Source organism: Columba livia, chromosome 4 (genome assembly GCF_036013475.1).
Source record: "Columba livia isolate bColLiv1 breed racing homer chromosome 4, bColLiv1.pat.W.v2, whole genome shotgun sequence".
Lineage (NCBI taxonomy): Eukaryota > Metazoa > Chordata > Aves > Columbiformes > Columbidae > Columba > Columba livia.
Window position 1 is genome coordinate 30745483 of NC_088605.1, and position 14461 is coordinate 30759943.

Below are 14461 nucleotides of genomic sequence, written 5' to 3' on the forward strand. Positions count from 1 at the left end.
AAAGTTCATTTGTAGCAAATACTGTACAATATTGTACAGGCTTAGTCATAGAGAAGAATTTCCTCTTTCAGGCCAATTCTCATAAAGAGCAGAATTACACAGCCACCACAGAAACAATGTAAAAACATCAGGAAAAGTGCCATAGAGAGAGGACCAAATAGCAGCAGGCTAGTTACTGCAATCAAGAGGGACTACAATATTCTTTCCCTTAAGGCAGAGGAAAATACAATGATAATTTGTACAATTGAACACTAATGTACTTCTTGTTCATAATTTGAAGCATTTAAAAATCAGTAAATTGATCCAAACCTTTTCCCAGGAGAGTTCTTTTTGCTGGTTATAGCTAATACTAAAATGTTTCCAGCTACATTTTATGCCTATCAGAATTAATAATTCCAGAGAAACAAGGGAGCAACTATTTTCATGATGCTACTGGGATAGTGAAAAGATTTTTCTCCCTCCACTTTTCACCAGTACTGCATTTATGGTTTATGTGTAAATATCTCAAACATTGCAGCTTTCAGCTGTCAAGTCCATTAATTAACAGGTTAAAAAAAAAGCCTTCACTTTAGACCTGTCTCATATATTCCTAAGAAATATGTTTCAAATACATTCTTTGTCTTGAAGCCAATAGTAGAGCATGCCAAACAATACTAAATTAAACATGGTAAAATTTTGGACAAGGGCAAGCTCCTTAATTATAGACCATAGTGGAAGCTGGAGAAGAAGAATCACACTAGCACTGCAGTAAGCTTTAACCAGAAAAGAAATATTTGTTTCATTTTATAACACAAAATAGATTTTTCCCATCATGCAATTTAAGCTACATTAAGAAATTGCTGAGGATAGAGTCCTTAGATCTCCAATGATTCTTAATTCTGAATTCCCTATTCAGTACTGCTGCACAGTTCTCACTTCATAAAGAGCTTTTAGCTAATTGCTGCAAATAAAGGCCACCTTGTTGCAATATACTGTAGTCATCTGTTTCCCTTTTTGATACAGTTGAGGATGCTTCCTGAATAACAAGTTGCACCTTCTGAAAGATACTTGCATTCAAACCAAAAGAGGTAACTGAGTCTTAGGGATTCATACAAAAATAAAAATGCAATTATATGCCAAATATATGTAGTTTGTGTTAGTACTTTAAAACTACATTTGCCAATGAATATCACATTAACTCATAAATTATTAACAAATAATGTCATGTGGAAAAATAAAATAAGACGTGCCTATTGCATAAAGACTGGCATTTCTAATCCAATCATGTATGTGCAAGACTTGTGTAGCACCTTTTAAAGAAATGTGACTGTTTTCAGTAAATTGGACGCATTTCATGTTAATTAATACTGTATGGACTAGAAAAATGGTAAGGTCCTCACTTGAGTCAAAAGATTTTTAGCTTAAAATGCCAGGTTTGTTTTTTGTTCAGGGGGGTTTTATGCTTTTTTTTTGTGTGTGTGTGTGTGTGTTTCATCTGTGGGGTTTTTTTTCTCTCTTTTTACTTGTCTTTATTCCTAGAATGATCAGATTTTCTAAATCATTCAAGAATGAATTTTTTTTTAATTGAACAACTGCCATGTTGTAATTTGTGTACTTCAACAGCAAGGGCCCTTTCCAGCAGGATGCATTTATGTCAGAGAAAACAGAACTGGTGTCATATCAGAATTGCTATAAAGAATGGAAATTAAATAAAAGGTTGTTGTAGAGAATATGAAAGGAATGAGACTAAGACTGTACATTAGTTTAAAAACAAAATGCCTCAGCCAGAACAATAAAAAGCTTATCTTTTGCCCAGGAAGTCTTGATATGTTTTGGTACTCCTTCTGAATATATCAGGCAAGTTTGAGATAAACAATGGTAGTAAGAGATGGCATATTCATAACATTGCAGACTAGAAAAATGTTTGAATTATTGCTGAACTCAAAATATTACTTTGACTTTCATTCTTCAAATATTAAATTCAGAAGTGCTGAGAACAAAACAACCTTCTTAGATGCTTTACCTGAAACAATATTTTTTCTCCTCTCATGTACATTTTCACATCTTTTATCTGATTTACTATTCCTTATGGAACAGATAAACAAGGTTTTCCTCATTGATCTTAGTACTGATAAAAGTTTCCTGTGGATCAAAACTTTCCTTGAAAATCTTTTATTCCATTGCTCTGAATGAACACTCAGAGAGGACACTCCCTTAGTAAGTAGAACCAAACAAGTCAGAGTGATCACTCTAAAATCTTCTACTCACTCACACAGGTTTCCTTCAGCATCTAAAGAGTAGCTAACTTTAATTACCCGATTAACATCATGCTACAAATTACATATAAAATAAATATCTTAATATATCAGTGCCTTCCTGACCAGAGGTCAACAAGGACCTAAACTGGTGAGTACAGTTACTGCACTTCTTGGTATAGTGTGTATATCTTCATTTTCTTTTGGAACCCTGGCATAATTCTGTCAAATAGACTTTTTACTTTGGAACAAAGAGGCACTGATTTATGAATGAACTTATGTTAAAGTAAAATTAAAAAGGAAAAATAATAAGAAAAACTTGACATATTCAGTGTTTCTCCTAATCATTAAGTATGAACGATATTTTGTTTAATATAACATACTGAATCATTTCAGTTTCATAGTATTCATATTTTTAAATTTCAGGATTGATTTATGATACAGCAGGCAGTTTTTCTTTTCTAGTTATTCCCAACTGGAGATTTTAGAGTAATATTTTATTCATCTGAAAGCTTTGATAATATTTCTCCTTTGTAATTGAATGAAAGAAAAAATCTGCAAGAACAAACATACATTTGAAATTTACTTGCATAAGTATTCACAGCAGAAGTGAACTTTGAAATCTAATTCCTAACCTTAAATCAGATAGAATTTTAAGTACTAGGACCAAAAGTGTATTTCACTTCTCAAAACACTCACACCAATAGAAACTCCCTATTGCTCAACTCACTACTCACTGCAGACATTTCATACACAAATTTAATTTTGAAGGCAAACAACTGTGGAGAGTTTTTCAGCATTGAGATATCAGATGCATCATAAAGAGTCATCAGAAAAGGATTCTTGTGGACTATTGCCTTTCCAAGATAAAGGAAAATTGGTCCTTCTGAAGGAATTCAAATATTTCAATCTAGAACAAAGTTGGGAAGTCAAAAAAATTCTTCCCAAGTCTTTTGTATATTTATTACCTACCAGTTTGAGACAGCTCTCAGGGGTCCCAAAGCATGTCAGTTAGGGTCTGCCAGTCTACACACAAGAGCCCTGTGATTTCCATGTCTTACATCTGTAACACTGTTTTTTGCTTAGAATCAAAACACTCATACTGCACATAGGTAGAGTTCAATATCAATCCATCTTTTGATGGATTACAGTGCATCACACCCTGGAATTCTGCATCTCTACCTTCCCCACCCTATCTGACCCAAATAAAATGCTGGGAGCTAATTCAACCTCCAGCCCAGGCCCCTGAGAATGTTCTGGAGTTTGGCCCAAGATGATTCTTGACCTGTGTACATGAACATAAACAAATGATCCAGCACCAGATTTTATAGCATTTAGGATTATGTCAGGAATCAGTACAAACGCACTGTCACTTCGGTAATGAGTGCTGCATGTTTATCCTGGGCAGAATTCTGAACCAGATATGTTTGTTGTGTACAGGCTGGTACAAAGCAGAAATCTTAGCTAAGTCAGTATTTTACACTGAAACATGTTCTCAGCCACTGCAAGGAGAGAGAAAAACAACACACTACTTCTCTTGAGCAAAACTGCAAATGGTCCAGTGGCTTGTCAGTGAGGTATCTGAGGTGACAAGAGCCACCACAAGAGCTAAACAGCTGAGTGCACAGCAGTGTCACACCAGTGGGGGTAAGGAGGATGAGGTTTCAGGCAGTTGTCAGGGACAGACAGCAGCTCAGGGGGTCAGTTTGAAGATGTTTCAGGTGACACATTTTGAGCTCTCAAATCAGCACCTACAGATGAAACATTCATCGAGACATTTCAAGGCAGCTGTAGTAATAGGATTTTTGCAGATTCATTAATCATCATTATAGCACAGCCCTGCAGTGGTGTTGTGGACCCAGCCAAGACTGCGAAAGTGCCCTGAGGAGAAACAGCGCTTATCTGCACAAGTTTACAGTCAGAGCAGATAATTCTGATTGTGGATGTGGGAAAGACATGGAGAATGCTAAAACAGATGAATAACTTCCAAAGGCTGCAGACATTTGCAGAGAGTTTGTTAGGAAAGGTACAGAGCAACATTAGGTAAGAGCAATGAAAGTATCAGGATGGGGAGTAGAAGAGACTGGTGGGGGAGAAGGAGGCACAACATGATGCCTAGAAATCCATCAAAACTGAAATCTGAGTGCCCCTGAAGAGATTTGTTTCCCAAAAAGGAGAGTGGGACAGATGGAAAGATTTTTTCTCTCTAATCTTCCTCTTTCTTAAAGATATTATGTAAGAGGAAACTAACAAACTCTTAGATAAACTTAATAATATTTATAACTGTTTTCACTAATTCTATTATTTCCCTAATGATACTTTTTACTTTTATGCCTTATGTCTATAGAAATCAACCATTCCATGCATTTTTACATTTTAACAATGGCATGATATTTTACCTTAATTTATTGAGAGCATATAATGCTACTTAAGATAAAAGGATATAATTTTCTCATGATTGCCTATCATATTTATGCAGATAATTTTCAGACAGATCTGGTAATGACTCATTATTTGAGGGCAGGCTGTTTGATTAAAGGACCAGAAATAATCAACCACAGACATGACAATGGAGAAGAACAAAAAAGTTGTGAATTACTTAATACTGTCTCCAAATTTTTAGTAAAACCTAAGCAATTGGTTTTGTAAGAAAATTTTGTGCTGGATACTGCAAACTGACATCAAACTGCCAGTCACAAACTTACAGAGGTGTTGAATCAGGCCCTGGTTTGGCACAGACAGATTAGATAAACAAGAAAATCAGCTTTGCATCATTACTGTGCTTGATTAGACATTGTTGTTTGCTCTGCTTAAGTAGTTGTTCTTTGTCCTTCACCCTGAGGTTAGAGCCTTCCAGAAAACAGTAAGAAATTACTTGTATAATCATCCTAAAGCATGCTTTTCTAAACAAAGACCACCAAAATAAATCAAAAGCAATATCTAATATGCATCTGTATATCTTGTGTGATATCATCGGAAATAACAGATGCAACTTGGGATATATTTTAAGCAAGTTTCTAGGAATATATCCATGTCCCGTCAGACTAATTATCAGTTTTGCACTCCAGTATACAGCTAAGTTGTATGCAGTAAGTACTCCAAATGAAAATAGAGTCACCTAATCCCCAGTTATATTCTCCCCAAATGGGAAACCTTGCCTCCTGCCCTTCAAGCTACCTCTGGCATTACTATAATCCTGGGTTTTGGATAATTTCCCAATTCCAGTTTATTAATATAGACAGATAGATGTGAATGTAGCTGAAGTAGGGGACTTATCACATTAACTTTCTATTTGGCATTTTTAAAAACTGCAAACAGATAAAACTTTCCCACTTGTCTGCAGTAGTTGGGCTTTGAGACTCGGGATCCCCAGAGGTCACTTCCAGCCAAGAGCTGTATGATTGTATGAAAACAGCATCATGCTGGAAGGCTGTGAATGGATCCAATAAAGTTGGATAATGGTGAAGATGGAGGCAGGAACTCACAACTCAAGCCTTTCACCCACCTTCATAGGTCAAATCAAAAATAGCAGGAAGCTGTAATCTTATAGCACTCACTTATCTCAACACTGCTCTACAAATTGCCAAGTAAGCACACTGAAATCCTAGGCACAGAAAAGGTTGGGGAAGGGGGTCTGGGATGGAGGGGAAGCAAGAGGAAGGGAATAACAAGGAAATGCCAAGTCTATGTAACAATGTAAAACTAGTCCTTGCTACTTCGACATACCCACCACACTGAGATTCTGGCAAAAATACTAAACTTCGTGAGAGCAGTATAAGGCATAATATTACAACCCTCCTGTTTATAACTCAGTGTAAAATATTAAATAAAAGGCAACAATCACATAATATTGTATATATTATAAATATAAAACATGTTTATATAAAAACATATATATACAATATTGTCCTGATTTTGGCCGGGAGAGAGTTCATTTTTTTCCAAGTAGCTGCTATAATGTTCTGGTTTGGATTCAGGATGATTATAATGTTGATTGGTTTAGATCACACAGAATCATAGAACGTTAGGTATTGGAAGGGACCTCAAAAGATCATCTAGTCTAATCCCCCTGTTGGAGCAGGAACACATAGATGAGGTTACACAAGAAGGCATCCAGGTGAGTTTTGAATGCTTCCAGAGAAGAAGACTCCACAACGTCCCTGGGCAGCCTGTTCCAGTGCTCTGTTACACTCACTGTGAAGAAGTTTCTTCTCGTATTTAAGTGGAACCTCCTGTGTTCCAGTTTACACCCATTGCCCCTTGTCCTATCAATGGTTGTCACCAAGAAGAGCCTGCCTCCATCCTTGTGATACTCACCCTTTCCATATTGATCACTATGAATAAGGTCACCCCTCAGTCTCCTCTTCTCCATGCTCAACAGACCCAGCTCCCTCAGCCTTTCTTCATAAGGGAGATGCTCCACTCCCTTAATTTTCATTGTGGCTCTGTGCTGGACTCTCTCCACCAGTTCCCTGTCCTTCTTGAACTGAGGGGCCCAGAACTGGACACAATATTCCAGGTGTGGTCTCACCAGGGCAGAACAGAGGAGAAGAAGAACATCTCTGGACCTACTAACCACCCCCCTTCTAATACACCCCAGAATGCCATTGGCCTTCCTAGCCACAAGGGCACAGTGCTGGCTCATGGTCATCCTGCTGTCCCCTCATGGATTTTGTCAACACCTGCAACTGAAACAGTTTTGTCTTTTTCTTTTCTCTGTATCTTCAGCCTGTTTGGGACTCTCACTCTCTGGGTTGTTCCTTGCCATTTCACACTTAAATTTTGCCACTGCCTATCGATTGGTTGAAGAAACAGAAATTACATATGATTACATTTCTAAAACTTGCTATCCTTAACCTCTTGTTGACTTTTATTATTTTCCTACTGCTCTTGTTAAGAAGCTAAAAATAACCATTTAAATTAACCTGAGTGAAATTCAGTTTAATTTATCTAAGTATAAAAACACTTCCTTTTGGCTTTTGATGATGCTTCTCATCACTTCAGAAGCTCCCAGACATTATGACAGTGATCCACCAGTTCCCTGTCCTTCTTGAACTCAGGGGCCCAGAACTGGACACAATATTCCAGATGTGGTCTCACCAGGGTAGAATAGAGAGGAAGGAGAACCTCTCTCGACCTACTAACCACCCCGTTTCTAATACACCCCAGGATACCATTGGCCTTCTTGGCCACAAGTGCACAGTGCTGGCTGATGGTCATCCTGCTGTCCACCAGGACCCCCAAGTCCCTTTCCCCTACACTGCTCTCTTACACTGCTCTCTTAGATGTTTATGCCAAGTCAAGGCCTTTTCAGCTTCTCATACTGTCCTTCCAGCAAGCAGACTGGGTGCGCACAAGACACTGCAAGGGGACACAGCTGGACAGCTGACCCCAACTGACCAAAGGGATACCCTGTACCATATGACATCATGCTTAGTATATAAATTTGGGGAAGCTGAATGGGCACAAGATTGCTGCTTGAGCATGGGCTGGTCATTGGCCAACAGGTGGTGAGCAATTTCATTATGCATCACTTGTTTATTATATTATCTAATTATATTATTATTTTTTTCTCTTCCTTCACTGTCCTATTAAATTGTATTTATCGCAACCCCCAAGTTTTACTCTTTGTTTTGTTGTTTTGTTTGTTTGTTTGTTGTTTGCATGTTTTTCTTAATTCTATTTGCTATCCCACTTGAGGCGGGAGGGGAGTAAGAGAACAGCTGTGTGATGTTTAGGAGCCTGCCAGGTTAAACCACAACAGATATATAACAAAATAATAATAATCTCAAATATCAGCTACCACAAACAAAATACTGAAATATTGCATTTGGCAGCTTAAATATAATATCTTGCAAGAAATAACTATAGCAGACAGCAATGCTTTCAGAGATCAAAAAAGCAGGAATGCAAAAACTAAATAAATGAGGATATTAGTTATATAGGCTCTAGAAACCTATGGGGAATAAGCATATCTTAAAATACTGTGTATTAAGAAATTTTCCCTGTCATCAAGTTATTCCATAATAATTTGTGCAAGGTCCTTGTACCTTCTTTTTGTACATCTTCTACTGTCAGGAACAGCATATGTTGGACTATAGACATCACTGTGCTTGCTTCTCAGGTCAGCTCTTATATGATCAGCGTGAAATACTGATAACGGGGAAAAAACAACAACCACAAAAATATCACAACAATCACTAAAAGCTAAGAGAATAAAAATCTCCTCAGTGTGTTGAACTACTCTTTAAGTAAAGGGGAATATAAGGGCAAAACTAGAAAAATCAGTTAGGCTATTTTAGCTGGTATGAAAATACATCATAGATCCTGACAAACATGCTCATAAAAAAAAAAAATAAATAATAATGACAGTGAAAATCAGGGCATTCCTTTGAGATCTTAAACTAGTGTTTATATGCTTCCATCCTCAGTTTAATTAGTTTACAGTCACTGTTTTTAAAATTAGATGAGTATTTTGCTTTTATTTAGTTTTTCCACATAAAAGAAAAAAAATGACTATTAATGACTAATCTGGATACAGTCTCAAAACATTTTGATGTTAACCTGAAAGATATATTTGAATTCAGTTACATGTCTGAGATCAAGAAATATTAGTCTAAGCTATCAATTAATAAATAAAAATTAATTCATAAATGTATGCATATATGTTACGGCCTAAGTGGTTTTAAAGACTAGGTTTTAAATTGAAGCATTTTCAAATACTTCACTTGGAGAAAGAGCTAGTGTTTCTACAAAGTAAACATGAGTAAAGAGGAACAAACTTTAAGGTCTTCATTCTTTAAAGTAATCTGGGGGGAGAGGGAAAGGGAAAAAAAAGCACCACACTGATGAATGCATGGAACCTCTTCCCTTGGACTAAATGGTAGAAATAATTATTTCTTTTGGACAGACAAATTGGTAGAAAATGTCAGCAATTTTAGAATTACTAAATTTGGCAAAACATTTCAACCAAAGCTAAGGGAAAATAACACAAAAATCAAGACTTTTGATTTAGGTATTTGTGAGTAGCAGTAATAATAATAATTGAAAATAATGATTTGTTGTTCAGGTAATTTTTGAAGAGTGAAGTATCAACAACTTAATCAAGCTTTATATTTGAGGACGTATTTTCCAAATAATTAAGGCTGTCTCATTTTGTTTGGAGTAAAGAATTTAAACAGACTTTTTGTTTGTTCTCCTGAGTAAAAGCGTTTCATGTCTAACAAGAAAATAATAAGTCTCCTTCCTCCACCTTCCATTAGTAGCAAAAATGGCACTATTTACATAGCTCTGCCTATGACAGTAATACCTAGTGCCTGTCAATATACACCATTTGTCAAAAGAAAGACCTGCTATGATGTACCATTTCAACACTTTAAAATCCTTTTGAAACATTTAATGAAAATTATTATTGAAAGACTTCTTGTTTAAAAAATAAATAATAACAATTATTTTCTCATCAGTTAGCAAAAAGGAAAATAAAATGAATAATGTACACTACCAACAAATCTCCTGCCAGCTTTATCTCAAGGTGACATCTTTTAAATTACACAGTGCCTGGCAGAATCAGAAAGTTTGTATTTTAATTGTTCCTTCTGCAATAGAAAAAAAATATAAGAAATGTCACCCACAAAAGTATTCTTGGAGTACTGGAAAACATCTAAGATGAAGTATAGGTGTGCAAAGTGATCTTACACTTACAAAGTGATTTTGCAAATTCTCAGAATAGTCGTATTCTTTGCAAACATTCCTCTTCCAGAAAAGTCAAGATTTTACTAACTCACAAAACAACACATCTTATATTCAAGTAATGCTGCTATAATAACCAGCAGTTACTGCCATCATGTCTGTACAGTGGCTGATTCCATTCAAGAATATCTCATAAATTAAGGGAGAAGTGATGATGGATGACACTTTCCTTCAGAATTTAATTTCTCTCTGTTGGTGAAGGTATCAGTGTTCACTCAATTTTTTTATATAATTTTCAAGCTCATACCACACATCTCAAAACAGATACAAGATAATTATCAAGTTGACTCAACACTTACATTGTTTATTAATTCCTTCTGCACCAAAATCAATACATTCACACATTTACAGTTACAGGATATATGTAGAGCTCTGGATATTTTACTCAGTAATCTCAGTTTTGCAGAATGAAAGAAATTAGGAGCAACGCACTTGCAAATAATACAAGATGATGACTTGGATACTAATTCATCCACAGGGAAATCCTTCTGCTATGAATTCCTTTACATTATTTTTAAAAATTCCATGAGAAATACTCCTGTCGTCTAAGCAGGTATTGTCTAAGTAGGCACGATTAACTTAAATTGTTTCTGCCAAACTACAGCTAATGAAGAGATAAAAAGATCCATAAAGTTTTGGGGCTTTTTTATTCTTGTTTCTAATCATTCTAGTTAGCAAGAAACAAGGAAATAAAATAAGTTGATAATAACTCTGATATTTTAGTAAACTTAGTAAGTTGTTTAGGTATTATGATCCAGATTACTTTACTCCACAAGTCCCTGTCTACAAAACTTGTATCTATAATATCTTGCTTAGAAATCAAAGGTAGGATTGGAGTAATTAAGTGAATTGTTTGTATTTCTCTTTAAGTGGAATGAAGATCAGTCATTCAGCTGATTACAATAATAGCAATCATTTGGAAACAAATGAAAGGCATCAGACACCTAGACTTCTCTATTTTCTAAGACTGAGAAGTCTGACAAAACAAATGTGTTCAAAACCTGTAATTAGTAGAAGAACTGCTTCTTTGCAAATCTGAAGAGGCCAATGTTGAACAAACAGATTTGAACAAGGGAGAAAACAATAATTGGAAAGAATCAGTGAATATAAAATTTCATCTCTTAACCACAGAAATGACATCTAAGGTTATACTTGAAAGTGACATAAGGAAGACACTTAATTGGAAAATAAAAAGAAGACAGGTAATAAAAACTGTTACAATGTCTTCAAAACTCTCTAGCATGCACTTTAAAATAACTCAAACCAAGAGTTTATGCTTTACTTAGAGTTAGTAAGCGACTAAATATTACAAACAGAAGATCTTATTCTCAAAGAAAATAGTTTTGCAATATTACTAAAGGTGAAACAAACTTGGATTTCTACAGAAAAGAGTTAACATGTAGAATTACATGCATTCCTTAAGCAGCAAACACCTCTGAAGAGCGAGCTATAGGATTTATAAAATTATTTAAGGTTTGCATCATCTTACATGGAAGGAACATGAGAAGAAATGTTTAAGTGCATAGAAGGAAGAAAACCAACTGCATTAGAACCAGAAACAAAAGACCTTTGGAAGTAACCAAGGACAACAAACTGAAGCAGTAAGGCATCACCCAAAGATTATGACAAAGGTGGAAAGCAAATAGCAGCCTCAGAAATTTGTTCAGATCTTTAGCACAAAAATAAGAGTTGATGAATTCCGCCTGCACAGTTGTGGGCTGAAATAATGCTTACATAGTAAAAGCAGAGATACTAGCTGGTGGCAGAAACTCAGTGGTTGTTACTGAATATGAAATCAAGCTAAGTATAAGGAGTATAAGGTGTATCGTCATCACAGCCTCTTCTTGATTACGTTTCCAACAAGGGGGGGAAAGAAAAAAAAAAAAAAAAGAAAGAAAGAAAAAAAAACAACACAACAATACTTCGGTTTTCATTGAGGAAAATTAGTGGGCTGGGAACATAAGGAACATTGATGTGACAGAGATTGAAGCTAAGAAGTTTGCTGAGAATCTGAATTCATTATTTCTGTGGTATGTGCAATCCCATTTGCTACCAAAATACACAGTTTTCTGAAAAATAAAAAATAATAAAATCTTAGAACGCTAAACCAGAACAAAGGGGAGAAGCTCTTTCAGCAGCGTAAGAGAACAAGGTACTGAACAGTGGCAAAGAAAAAAACATGGTTGTGTAATGATAATTGCAAGGAAAAAACAAAAACAAAACCAAACATATTGATCAACATAATCAGATTACTGTGAAAACCAATACATATTTTAGAAGAAATCAGGTGTCATTTCATACTGTTAAACTGAAATCACATATTAAAGCTGATGTGCAAATTCGGGAATTTTAATTTTTTTGTCAGAATCTGAATTAGAATAATTTCTGTCAAATATCAGTTATTAATGAAAAATCAAAGTTCTAGACTGTCTTGGTTTTGCAATCACAGCCACTAATCTATGAAATTAAACCACACTGAGATTCTCAAATGAGTTCTATACCTACCAGAGATTCTCTCAGCCTCAGAAGAGATCCAGGGTGCTTTGTGGTAGAGATTAGGAGGCAACACAAGGAGATCAGGGTTGTTCATTGGAGGGACAAGAGCAGAGCTTGGAAAGTGGGGTATATTTTAAGGAACAAAAAAGCACAAATCAATTAAAAGCTTCTGTCACAACACAGAGGAAAGGTTTAAATTTTGCCAGCTTTTTTTACCGGTATTCCTACTATTGACGGAGGGAGCAGGGAAACATCAAGGCTGTCAGTAATGCCTCCTCTCTCTCTTTGCCTTATCTAACTTATTGAGTGCATGACTGATGCGATCAAGGACAGGACAACAAAGCAGAGAACGGTCCATCAGGAACTCCATTAAGTTCAAAGACAGAAAGTCCTTCAGCTACAGTAGACTGGCCTGTGACACACTGCATAGTGCAGTTCGGTTTGCCAGGTTTCTGGTCCCTCCAGCACTGAAACACACTGATCAGAGCTTTCTAGGGCAGCTAACCATCCCCCCCAAACTGCAGTAAGAGTTTGCATGCTGGGGACATATCCCAAGCTCACACCAGGACCCACAAAGCAATTCCTGAATTCAGACTTACAATACATCTGAAACAGTCAAGCAAAGGTAGGGCTTTAGGGCTGTAAAGTTTTCTGAATGTGTACTCTGGTACACATTTATGGCTTAGAGTGATGGAGTTTCCACTGATTATACTAGGAGAACAGTGCAAAAAACAACCAAACCATATTTCACATAAAATAATGGGGAGAGAGGTTCTAAAGTTTGGTAAGTAAACACAGCTGGAGCAACTAATTATCTCCTCTTGCCTGCTCAAGCACTGCTGCTGGTGCTAGCAATTGTAAGATGCAGAACAAGGCATACAATTTTATTCTGCATTAACTTTTCCAAATCTCTTTAACCGTCAGATACCCATGTGTGGAGCCTCAAAACTTTAGAAAAATCAGATCAATACTCTTCTTCTGTACCTAGAAGCCTGTATTAAGCTGATAAATGTCAAGAAAAAAAGACTGTTTTGTAGAATGGCCTTAGGAAGTATTTATTAACCTTTTCACAAGATGATACTGTATTCCATTTCTTTATACCATTCCAGACCTACTTATAGCTCTTTAATGAGTTGCTTGTCCTTAATAGGAAAATTTTTTTACATACCACTTTGATCTTCAAGTAATTTCAGGTAAAACACATGAATGCCATTTCATATAATTCCTCCTAGGAAATGAATACTGCAATAATCTTAAACTTTAACCATCCGTCTTCTAATAAGACTCTATTGAGTTAAAGGGTCTGCATAAACTTTATATGAAAAAGATTTACATACTGTTGTCTTCAAGTTCTGTCAAAATCATTGTATATTTTGACAGAAATACATTTTATGAAGTATAAAAATGTATCATGCAACCTTAGAATGGAAAATGTATTTGAAACATCTACATTTAAGAGATTAATGTCCAGTTTGGTAGTTGATTTTGAATAATTTAAGTCTTAGTGCTTTATTACTATATTTTCAGTCAAAAAGGAAAATGTCTTGTGAATCTGCCAAGCTGCAGGATGGATTAACAATTTGTGCATGCCCTTCTTTCTGCTTAGAACAGCAGCTTCCTTAGAACTATCTTTTCCTTCTCTCAGTATATGCAGGCATCATTTTTATACTCTGCATAGTTTGATAAGCAATTTTACTTTTCTTTTTTGCAGTACTTGATCCAGCAGGAATTCCACAGAATATTATGGAATACTGAAAGTAGCCAGTTTTGCCTGTATCAAGTAGTTCAGATGGTAATTTTTCAAAGGCCTAGAAAAAACTTAAATATAGCAATGGTGGGTAATTCATTTTCATATATGGACTGAACCTGAGAGAGGTACTTTAGTTAAAATATGTGCACACTAACTTTTATCACTCCTAACAATTCCATCTCCTCATAAATGGCAAGAAAATGCAGGTGAGATGGACAGTAATCTTTTCAGT

The 14461-nt window shown here is 35.8% G+C and overlaps 1 protein-coding gene across 8 annotated transcripts in view; it reads right to left on the reverse strand.

Moving 5' to 3' along the window:
• SGCZ (sarcoglycan zeta) overlaps window positions 1-14461 on the reverse strand; it is a 464819-nt gene that overhangs the window by 350625 nt on the left and 99733 nt on the right. The window lies entirely within an intron of this gene.